The sequence below is a fragment of the Aedes aegypti genome, chromosome 3 (assembly GCF_002204515.2).
Source record: "Aedes aegypti strain LVP_AGWG chromosome 3, AaegL5.0 Primary Assembly, whole genome shotgun sequence".
Classification (NCBI taxonomy): Eukaryota; Metazoa; Arthropoda; class Insecta; order Diptera; family Culicidae; genus Aedes; species Aedes aegypti.
In genome coordinates this window covers 56,799,489-56,812,110 of record NC_035109.1, presented here as the reverse complement: position 1 = coordinate 56,812,110, position 12,622 = coordinate 56,799,489, and the positions used below count along the sequence as shown (strand labels likewise).

The 12,622-nt window shown below is 36.9% G+C and overlaps 1 long non-coding RNA gene across 1 annotated transcript; it reads left to right on the top strand.

Annotated features, from left to right (window-relative positions):
* The first annotated feature begins 5,307 nt into the window (after positions 1-5,307).
* LOC110679008 lies at positions 5,308-5,867 on the top strand. The gene is made up of 2 exons (XR_002502133.1): positions 5,308-5,422; positions 5,477-5,867. It is a non-coding gene; the product is annotated as an uncharacterized LOC110679008 (long non-coding RNA).
* Positions 5,868-12,622: the final 6,755 nt, after the last annotated feature.

The following is a 12,622-nucleotide window of genomic DNA, read 5'->3' as shown; positions in this document are numbered from 1 at the left end:
AGCTGTTTTAAAGCATCTTAAAAGTTTGGACCTTATTTTTGGATTGAACAAAACGTTCGAACTTCAGCCAAATATATCGCTGATAGAAATGATACCAAAGTGCAAAAATATTGACAATTGCCCTGGATTTCAAAATATTACGCTATTGTTTATTATAATAGTTTGGCGTTGGATCTATTAGTGGATTTTAGAATTGTTAATTATTCATTACAACAGGTTTTCAAACTCATTTCAGCAAATACCGTTTTTGATGAGTACTTGATAATAAATTTTCGTCACTATCGCATGAAAACTATTGGCCCAAAATTCCATGTATCTCATCAAACTTTAAGAGTTACTAGAGATGATTCGATTGATATAATATATCAACATAATTTTTCTTTTCACACGAAAAACATTTTTCTTTTCACACCAAAGGAATATCAGAATTTCACAATTCAGTGGTGACAAGGGGTCGTACAGCTCGGAAATTTCAATTGATTTTCTACAGGGCGTTAATTTGCTCCTGATTACTCCAGAGTGTTTATACAGCTTGACAATTTCGATTAGTGTCCTACAGAGTGTAAAGTTGTGCCTGATCTATGTGAATTAAGGTCAAATTTCTGCAGGGCGTTGATGAAGCTTTGAATTTAAAATTATTGTTCTACAGGGAATTAAGATGAGCTATCTGAGACAATATCAAATTACTCCAGTGCGTTAATACAGCTCGGGTTAATTTCGATTGATGCCATAGAGGGCGTTAAGATGCAGCTGAACTAAAATTTACTCCAAGGCATTTATACAGCTTGGCAGTTTTGATTAATACCATACAGGGCGTTAATATGCATATGATCTTTGTGAATTAGGTAAACATACTTCAGAGCATTGAACAAGTTTGAAATTTTTAATTGATGCCCTACAGGACGATGATATGCAGCCGATCTACGTATTATAAAGTCAAATTACTCCAAAACGTTGATACTGCTTGGAATTTTCAGCAGGTCTGAACTAAATGAGACATGGTCAAACTCCATGACGTTAATGAAGCTTAACAATTTTGATTGATGCCATCTTCTTCTTCTTGGCATTGACGTCCCCACTGGGACAGAGCCGGCTACTCAGCGTAGTGTTCTAGGATCACTTCCACAGTTATTAACTGAGAGCTTTCTTTGCCTAGATTGCCATTTTTGCATTCGTATATCGTGTGGCAGGTACGATGATACTCTATGCCCAGGGAAGTCAAGGCTTTGCTTTGTAGCCGCGGACGCTAACCACTCGGCTAAGGAAGGCCCCCATTGATTGATGCCATAAAGGGCGTTAATATGCAGCTGATCTATGTAGGATAAGGTCACATTACTCCAGGGCCATGATACAGCTTGAAGTTTTCAAATGATACAGTCTGTTTATATGCAAATGATCTACATAAGACAATGTCAGATTACTCTAATGCATTTCAGAAGCTTGTATTTTACAATTGACATCCTTCAGGGCGTTAAGATGCACCTAATTTTCTTGAAATAAGATCAAATTACTAAGGAACGTCGATACAGCTTGGAATTTTGAATTGATTTGGGGCGTTAAGGCGCACTTTATCTACATAGGATAGGGTCAAATTTATCGTAGGTACCACTCAGAGTTTGCAATTGATCTTAATCAGGGCGTTAAGATGCAGCTAATCCACATAATGCAAGGTCAAATAATTTCAGTGTTTTGAAGCAGCATGTAAATTTCGATTAATTCTCCAAAGCGGTTTTTAGATCCTCCAGATCTTGCAAAGATATAGGTGAAATAAAGTCAAATAACTCCAGGGCGTTGATATAGCTTACCAATTTTAATTGATGTAGGACCAATTTTAATTTGAAACAGGACGTTCAATACACCTGATCTATTTGGAATACTGTCAAATTTCTCCTGGGTCAATTGACGTTATACACGTTAAGATGCACCTAATCGACAAAGGATAAGGACAAATTACTCCAGGGCATTGATACAGCAACGAATTCATTAAATGGTGTCCCACAGGGCGTTAAGATACAGCTCATCTATTTGAGGCAAAATCAAATAACTCCAGAGCGTTGAATATCTCGATTGATGTTATACAGGGCTATGAGGTGCGCATGATCTGCATAGGATAAAGTCAAATAACTGCAGGGGTTTTATACAAGCAACACTTGCTATAGGGCGTAAAGATGCTTCAGATCTCGCCAAAATCTTTGTGGACTCTTACTCCAGGACGTTGATACAGCATGAAAATTTCGGGCGTTGAGATGCTCTAGATCTCGCAAAGATCTATGTGAAATAAAGTCAAGCTACTTCAGGGCGTCGACACCGATGGATCGATTTATGCCATACAGGGCGTTAAGTTGAACCTGATCTACATAGAACAAAGTTAAAATACTCCAGGGCGTTGATACAACTAGGAATTGATGTCTTCAGACCGTTAAGATGCACCTGATCTACATAGAATAAAGTCAAACCACTCCAGGGCGTTAATATAGCTTGTAATTACTAAATGATATCCTACAGGGCGTTAAATGCAACTGATCTAATTGAGACAAGATCAATATACTCTAGGGCGTTGATACAGCTTGATAATTTCGATTGATGTTACACAGGGCGTGTAGTTGCACCTGATCTACATGCAACAAAGTTAAATTAATTCAAGTCGATGATACAGCTTGAATTTTCAACTGATGTCCCAAAGGGCGTTAAGAAAAAAAATCTAAGAAAAGCTTCTTAGTCGTCGACTAAGCGCGACTAAGCAGGACGACAGGGCTGGATTTGATTAGTTCCAACAAATCTTAAGGCTTTTCTACTAGTCTTGCTCTTATAGACATAGAAAAAGCTTTTGACAGTGTTTGGCATGAAGACATGATCGTAAAATTAAAAAAAAACTTAATTTTCCAACAAACATTGTTAGAATAATCCAAAGTTATCTGTAAATCCGTAAACTTCAGGTTAATTATGAGAACTTCAAGTCTGAAAGACTTCCTGTAAGAGATGGTGTTCCTCAAGGCAGATTTTTGGGACAAATATTGTACAATAAATCTGACTTACCTAACTTACCTCACGTATGTCAAAAATCTATGTTTGCGGATGACGTAAACCTCTCCGCCAAAGGACGAAGCCTGCGTGTTATCTGTAGTAGATTGCAATAACAGTCAATTTCTTAAAAAGGTTACAAAAATCTGAGATTCTTGGAAAAAAATCGAATAATATTGTAATACATAACTATTTTCCAAACGTTTAAAATTATGAGAATCGATCACCTTTTTCCCCGATTTTTATTGAACCGATTATCCCTTCTTTCTGATCCTATTCCTAACACTAAAACATCTCAATAAGCGCAAACTTCTCCCCGCCTCCATAATTAAGCATTCATTTTCCCGATAACAAATCCGACCACTTACCGCCTGCAGCCAAAACCTAAATTCCGAAATAGCCTCTCATAACCCAATGGTCCGTGTAAAACTATTTTCCCACAGTCTCCTCCTTTCCGCGGTGGTGGAAGTGCCTGGCAGTGGGTGACACAAGCAGCGGCAGCAGCACCGCCAGATTCGGGGCATCAGCAAGAAATTAATTTAAATTCCATGAATATATTACCGAAGCTTAACCGAGCTGCCGCAATCCAACGCTTCCAGCCGGCCACCTTCAAGTGCCGCACCGCGGCGTTTGAGAGAGTGCCGTTAAGGGTATGCGATATTTCCATGTCGATACACGGATGTTTTTTACATTGCTCATGATAAAACGGATTCTTGCGGTTTTTTTTAATTTCAAATGACATTCGCCGGATTGATTTCAAATATCGCACACCCTTAAGTGCCATCCAAACTGCACCACCACCGCCGGTGTAAAAGCGATATCCGATATCCTGGTAGCCAACCTACAATGTTCAAGCGGGGATCGCGCGCCACACGTGCACTGCATGCATTAACTGTACGGTTGTGTCTTTGGCCAAAGTACTTAGCGTTCCATGCATTGCCGTCCCACCATCAGTACACCGGTGATTGAGTAAGCGAGTAAGTGTGGTGCGGTTGAGAGTATGCTCTCCCATTTTTTTTATAGTGGGTGTTATTTTGAGCCAGGAGTCAGAAATATGGGAAGCATCGCTTACCGAGACGTGGTTTAACCAGGATCAGATTGGAACCTTCCCGACATGACGAAGACGGCAACACGATACGTGGCTCAGATGGTGAACATACTGAAGGAGGAAATTAATTTCAAATTGCATTATTTATAACCGCAAGACGCAGAATGTCAATTTTAACATGCAGGAAGAGTTTTGTACCGCTGCTGCCTGGGGAGAGGGAAAGAACTTCATATGGTGCTGCTTGAAATTTTTGCGGTTGCTGTGTACTAATGATGTTTAATGAAGAGGTATTGTTTAAGTTTCAAACTAAATTGCATTCGCTTGTAGGAGAATGGTAAGAAGTGTTAAGTTTTTTTTTGTTTTGTGTTGAAGTATAGCAACAGATCCGTCCACGTAACATCTTTATAACATTATTTGAACCTCAATATCTCTGCACGCTATGTCTGAACCAAGTTCGAATGTATCTCGGATTTTTCCCGGCTAGGGATCAGTATGTCATAATATAAAGGTTTTAAAATATTCTATCGGGATTTTTTTTTTCCATACATTTTGTATGGGCTGAAATGCGTAGGAAAACGTAATTTTCATGGGCTGTATATGAAAAATAGCTACAAAGCGGAAAAAAAAATTCACCGATGAAATATTTTAAAACATTCCGATTATGAAAATATAACCCAAATACTGAACTCTACCCGCATAGAAAAATACACTTTGTCTTACTCTTATAACAGTAAGTTTCCTCTAACCATTAAGGTTAATGTATCACAAACAGTTTTGTTTTTGTTGAACAATAAGAAACCAAAAGCCTCAAATCATAAAAAACAAAATCAGTAACCCATACCAAACTGTAACAGTATTACAAAGTGTTGGGAAATTGTTCAATTATATGGGATGCAAACTCGTTAGAAATAGTGGCAATGTATAAAAATCCTCTAACAAATAGTTTTTGCCTCTATCCAAGCAACACATATACACAAGAGCAATTTACAATACATTACATTTTTCTAACAATTTCTAGAATAGTTTACACGTTTGTATTATACACGCTAGAAAGTTAACAAGGTGGTAAAGGTGGCTATGTGTAATTTTCATAAGCTGGTGTATAATTCTCTTTTCTTTTTGCATAATATGTGAAATAACACAATATTTGTGGTTTTAAACTGTTTCGATCATGGATGACAAAAGAATATTTTTCGACGAATTAAAGTGAATCCTGAGTAGTGTTTCTCTGAGCGTGTTTGCAAAAAAAAAAACAAACAAAAATAAAACCTGGAGAGAAGTTTTTCATCTGAATTGTCTTGCCAGTTCCTTGTTATTATACGGCATTATCCAGTACCGGATCACGAACAACTGGTGAGTATAATGATCAAATCGATTTTGATAGCAACTAATTCTCTTTTTCTAAAGGATTCGCGATGCTGCCGCTGAAAAAACAGCCAAAAACGCAACCAAACATTCGCCACCGGGTTTTCAACTACAACCAACACAGGAAAATGGATGAGAAAGCATTAGCCGTGCCTGCTGGATCTGCCGTGTAAACCAGCATTGGAGTGTGGTGAAAAAAAGGACGGAAATTCGAATTGACGTTTCTGCTTAGCCCTACTGGTATGTTTCGTTGGGACTAGCAGCCGGACGATTCCCAGGAAGGGGTTGACATGGTGCCAGGTCATCTCGAAGCTGCCGGATTTTTCATCAAATTTTGCGTTGTGAATTGTGTATTTAATTTTTGTTTACAACAAACGTAACTTGAAGAATATTTCATACAAATGAACAAAATATATTGTGCAAAGGACAAATTTTAAATAATCATTAATTTACGTTAAATTTGAAAGCTTATTCTGAATAGCAAGCAATGTAACAAGAATAATGTGAGGTCCCAATTATCTTCAGACTAAAGACGGTTTCACCTTCAATCATTCAATCATTTTCAAAACCTTTTGATTAAGATGTAACAGCTTTTATTTGGAGTGATTTTCCCACACATTTTACTTGTTTCATTGTTTTCGCTAAAATATTTCCCCCATATATGTATATAGTATAAACATAACATAACAGTCTAGTGTATGGTTAAAATACCACAAAATACCATAAACCAATAATTACCCATACGTTATTTGTTTGCATTCGAATTGTATGGTTTAATTGTTTTTGAACTGTTTGACTTACACTGAATTTGGCAAGAAATGCACAGTATATTCACCATTTGATAAACAGGAAACCAAAAATTTTGTTCGAGAAAATCATCGTTTTTATATTGTTACATAACTTAACCGCCTATTTCGCACATTGTTATTTTCCAATTTACTGTTTCTCAAACTGTCAAAATCGTTCGCCGTAGGGTTGGTTTATTGTTACTTGGCATGGTAGGAGAAATTATTCAGATACGGTTGCAAATGGTTGTAGACAATTTGGGGAACAGTACTAATACGGTTCTTATTTATGCGGGTAGCGGAAAAAAAAATCCGAGGTATATTCAATTTTTATAATCTGCTGAATTAGGCATAGCGTGCTCTGATCTTGATCTTGATGCCTACAGCGTAGCGTTACGCCATTGCCTGGCGAATTGTAGAGCTTCATCTTCGTCGGTCTTGAGCGATACTTCTACAGTTGTCCCGAACGTTTAGGGACACCAGGTTCTCTTCCAATGCATACATCCAGCGTATTCGTGGTCTCCATGCTAGATATTATTTCGCAGTTCTTTCTTCCGACATTCTCAGTGACCAGCAGAGGCGCGTCCACGTTCGAATCCATTGGTAGGACAAACGTTAGCAAATATTTTGTGCACAATGAAACTAACAATAATTTCAACTCTGGACTGTAAATTCAAAGTTTCTATGTTTGAGGAGCTCAAACGCAAAAGGGTGTAGGTGACATTTTGGTCGATTTTGAGTTGAGTTGATGAAATTCTACTGTTACTGTACAAAAAAATTGTTCAAGATCCCACAAGAATTCAATCCTGATTTTCCCAATGACAACCACAGAAATGGAATTTTCCCAACGATTATTTCAGATATCATCTGAGGAGTGTTGTTGAAAGGCTTCAGAAATCATTCCTCCAAAAATTATTTGATAAATTTTTCAAGGAAGTCCCAACTGCTCCAACATTTTAGCTAGTGAACCATCCATAGATTTCTGTGGGACATCCTACAAGATTCCTAGTTAAAACATCTCCTAAAATTCAATCAATAACTTCTCCAGAAATTTCTACCAATTTCCTTTAAAGTTGTCTCTTACAATTTATATAAGACTGCAAGTAGGGATTTCCCTTAAGATACCTTCAGCAATTGTTCCAGATATTACTTGTTATATTTCTACAGAAATTCTTCCAGTAATTCTTTGAGTTTTTCTCAAGTAAGTCGAATTCTTCTAGGAATGTCTCCAGGAAAATGCCAAGGAAATTTTCCGAAAATATAAATCCGTGAGATTATCTCTGATAAAACTTGGGTAAGTTTCAAAGTCACCATTAATGAGCAAGGATCATGAAATAACTCCCTAGAAATAACTTCCTAGAAAATCTAAAAAAAAACAATCAATCGAATCTCGGGATAGTATTCAGCAGGATTTTGTGAAGAAATTTCTCGAAAACCAATGGACAGAAAGTCTTAGACATTTGTGTAGGAATGATCGAAGGAATAATTGGAAAAATTTCTGTAGTATAAACTGGTGTGAAAATTTAAATAATTTTGAAGAGTGCATGAGAATGTTTCGTATTGAAGTAATGTTTGCTAAAACTGCAGGAGTACTACCTTAGATAAATGCTGGAAAAAAATGTTCAAACCCCTCAAGGAATTACAGATTTCTGGGTGGAAACGTAGATGAAATTTTGAAGGAATCCACATGAACAGACAGAGGAATTCTAAAAAAAAAACCTTTTCCTCGGAAGGAATTCTGTAGAAATCTTTAAACGATCTCCTAGAGAATTCGATAGATGGATTAGCGAAAAAATATCTGGAGGAAGTTCTATAATAAATTTGGAAAAACAATCAAAGTAATACTTGAGGAAGTTACTGGAGGTAGTAGCTTTAGAGTGCTCAAGGATTCCCTTAAGCAAATTCTATAGAAATTCTTCTAAGCATCCTTTTGACAAATCGCTTGAAGAATTTCTGGTAGAATTGGTAGAGAAAACTCTAGAAAAATTTCTATTAAAATCCTTGTAGGAGACCCTGAAAGTGTTCTAAATTAAATCACTATGATAATACATGAAGTTTTTCCTCTGAGAATCTGAGACAAAATTCTTCAAGAGCTTGTTGAACCAGTTATAGTCTCTCAAGGTTTCTTGATAGCCTGTACAATTCAATGCAAGCAGGATAAGTAAATAAGAGACTTTAGATACCATTTTGATTACAATATATACTTTAGAGACCTTCGACTAAAAATTGGAACTTGCATTCAAATAGAGACCAAGTCTCTATAAAGAATCCTACTACCAGTCCTGTCTTTAGGATTCATTGGATCAACTTTCGTTATCCTTCATATTAAAAAATATTCAAATCCCTTTTAAATCAATTTTATTAAACAAATTTGACAAAAACAGATCAAACTGCTTTTATTTAATAACCAGTGAGGTTGTTCTAATTTTCTCATCTATTTCTAACATGGATAAACAGCAAATATTCTGTGAATTTGTATAGTTTATTTTTCGTCTTTGCACAAAAATAACTCGTCTAACCGCAAAAAGATTCAGGAGAAACTAAAGATGCTAGGAAAATGTTTCATCGAGTCATTACGCAGGAATTTCTTCAACAATACTCAAAACAAAATTTCAAAAAATCGTCATATCTGCTCTAAACATGTTTAGGAATTTAATCAAATCATTTTTCATGAATTTACTACGAACTACTTCCATAAATTTCTATGGAATTAGCCAAGGACTTGTAGAGAGTTAGAGACTATTATGCCTTCAATTTTTCAATATGGGACTACACTAATTTCATATTTTCCACAACATGTTCAAACAAGGTGTGGTAATTTTTATGTGCATAGTAAAATATTTATCAAAACATGAATGTTTCAATAAAAAAGAGGTGGCTCGCAAATCAATATGGAATAGTTGTGCTCTTGTGCTAATCTTGATTTTTTTGTAGAATCGTGGGTAGGACAATCCTTTGACTGTCCTACCCAGGCATTTTTGTGCGTAGTACATGTCCTACCTGTCCTACCCACTTCCCGCGCCACTGGTGACCAGTAATGACTTTTAATAATATTCGAAACTGGTGATGGTTGGTAAGTGGCTGGGCATGGCGTACCATTGGTACCTCGCGTACCTACAGGAATAAAATAGACCCCTTTGTGTGGTCCTTAGCCTCTTGCCCAGCAACTCCTATCCCTTCCAACACGCGGTACTGGCCGGGGTACGAGTAACCTTAGGAAAGATCGGGTAACCAACCACGGCGGGAACTTTGGTCGAACGCTGACAGGGAAGAGGGGGTTTGCTTTTGCTTCTGCAAACCTGGAGCATCTGTACTCCATGTTAGGAGCGGCTCGAAACAGCGTCTCTTTCCCATGTCAGGGGCGGCTAAGCTAAACTGCGCACTATGATCCTCCAAACATTTAGGGGAATGGTCTTCCGGAAATCTATGGGGCTGCAAGCCAGCAGTTAAAAAAATCAAGCGTCAAATAATCAATGAGAGAATGTGAACCGAGACAATTGTCGAACACAGCGACGTAAAGGGACTAGCAATTGGAAGCTCGGTACATGGAACTGTAAATCTCTCAACTTAATCGGGAGCACACGCATACTTGCCGATGTGCTGAAAGACTGTGGATTCGGCACAGTAGCGTAGCTAGGGGGGTGCGGTTGGTGCGGTCCGGGCCCCTAGTTAACTTGTTATAACACGTTAGCAAGCACATAAAAAATCAGTTTGGCACATCAGATTGGCACAGTGTAGGGGCGCCATAATCAATGATATTAGTGATTACATGAACTTAAATACCTATTCAAAATTCGTACTCGATAGCTTGTTTTCATTTTGTTAATCAGACGGAATCTAAATATGCGGGGCCCACAATCGTATCTGGAATTGATTTGGAGGTATGTTACAGATCATATTCTTAAACATTTTCATTTCAATTATAATTGAAAAAAAAAATCAATTTTCATGGTTTGCACATATTCAAATTTGGTAGCAGATCTCTTTTTAGAGACTTAGTCTCTATTTTTAACGGAAGGTCTTCAAAGTCACTTTTTCTTTATTCTGCTTGTAGTGATTCCTGCTTCAAGAGGTTCCCGAGAGACATCAAGAGAGTTTTACAGGGTCTTCAAGAATTTCTTTTCAGATTCCTCAAGAAAAACTTCAGAAATTCTTCTAGTTACTTCTACAAATCTCTTCAGGTATACTTCTGGGATCTCCTTCAGAAATGTCTCTATTGATTCCACCGCCAAGTCTCCCAAAAATGGTTAAAGGAATTTCGCCGTAATTTTCTACAAAAAATCTATGCGCAGTCCAACGCTTTTCTTGACTATTTTGATTTCCCCAGTTGAAACTTTAGAAGATCTTTAAAAATTTCCTACAGGAGTTCTTTCAAGAAAACCAAATTCATTCTACAGCGGATTTTCCAGGAAGATATACGAGAATTCCTATGCCAGTTTATTCAGTTATCCTTCCAGGATTTTTTATGTAGATTCCTTCAAGGATTAATCCACATTTACCCTACGAATCCCTCCTAAAATTTCTCCAGAGATTATCCGAGGAAATGAATTTAATATCTTCCAAAAATGTCTCTTCAAATTCGATCTAAATTCGTCATGCAGATCCTTCATTTCATGCGAAATTACTCCTGCAGTTCATTCAAATAATGTCTTGTTTATTTTTTCCAGTAAAATCTTCATGGCTTCTACAAACGTTCATCAGAGGTTTCACACCTGCTAATACTACAGTAAATGTTCTAGTAATTCCAATTATCTAAGCAATATCTCTACGAAATCCTTCAAGACTTCCTCAAGAGCCCAAGAGTTTGTTAAGAGAACATTGTGAGAATTCATCAAGAGTTACTTGCAAACTTTAATCAAGATTCATTAGATGTTACTATGCAGTTTCCTTCTGAAGTATCTCCCAGATTTTTGAAAAATTTCTCCAAAAATTTCTGAAAAAGGTTGTTGCTCTTTTTGGAGATATTCCTGGGGGAATGTGTGAGGAAATTCTTTGAAGACGTCTGTGGGAAACTCTCTAAGAACTTCTAGAATAATTCCTGAAGGAATCTTTGAAACCATCTCTGGAATAATTTCTGAAGGATTTTTCAGGATGAAATCTGAACGACAATTTTGAAGGAAGCTAAGTCCATGGAGAAAATACTAGGTGAAATCTTGAAAATATTTTATCAGGATCGTGATTTATCGGGTAATCGGGATCTTGATACTAGACCTGTGCGCCGAAATATTTTGAATCAGCGGCGGCGTGAGAGCATTTATGTACCGGCGGCGGCGGCGTGATCGGCGTCACGCCGTTGACAACTTTCGGCGGCGGCGACGGCGGCGTACATCGGCGTGGAGAAAATTGGATATCGAAATGTTTGAAAATTGTCTTTTTTTTCGGCGTTACTGCAATTAAAACTATGGAACAGTTAATGCACCATCACAATTAAAATCGTACAGCGCTTGAAATTGTTGTCCCATTTTCGTTTATCTGGGAAAATCTTCGAAGGGTCTAGAATACCTTGAAAATCTCCTTAATATTTGCAACGAACTCTGGAAAAATATGGAGGAATTTATTGTGAAATCCTTGCAAGAAAACTTATAGAAATATTCTTGGCAACAAATTCTTGAAGCATATTAACATTGGATATGGGATATGGGAAATCGTAAAGAATTTATTAGAGAATCCTGAGTAAAAGTTTAGATGTACAAATGACAGAAGTCGAAGAAGTATCTTTGGTAGTATTTCTAGAGACGTCGATGTTGGAGATCTATGTTAACATTTCTGGAGAATCTCTTGGAGATTTTATTGAGGTTGCTTTGAATTAATTTCAAGAGTCATCCTTAGCGGATTACCTACTCATAAACTCGTTGAAGAAATATAGGTATCCTATACCACGTAATCCTTTGAGAGATTCCAGAATAAAACCGGTTTCAGAATTCTGCAAGGAATCCTTGCAATAATTTGTCGATGAATCCCTATAACAACATTCGGAGTAATTTATGCAGAATACTTTTAAGCGTTTTTTAGATTAATGATTGGAGGAATTAGTATTACAAACCCGGAAGGGTTTAGGTTTATAGAAGAATTCCTTCAGGTTCATTTTAAAGAAATCCCTGGATTATCTTTTATAACTCAATTGTTTTCAAAAGAGACTGCAGGGAGAATCTCTAAAATGATTTACGAGAGAATATTTTGAATAAATCCTACAGATTCCCTGGAAAATACTTAAAATATCAGAGAAGAAAGTTAAATAAGTTCCTTTAGAAACACCAGAGGAATCTTTGAAATATCTGAGAAATAATTAATAAAGAAATCACTGGAGGTTCGCTTAATACAAACATATGAAAAAACTTCTTTGGTAATAATAATTCCTGGGCATAAACTTGCTAAAATTCATCGAAAAATATATGATGGAACT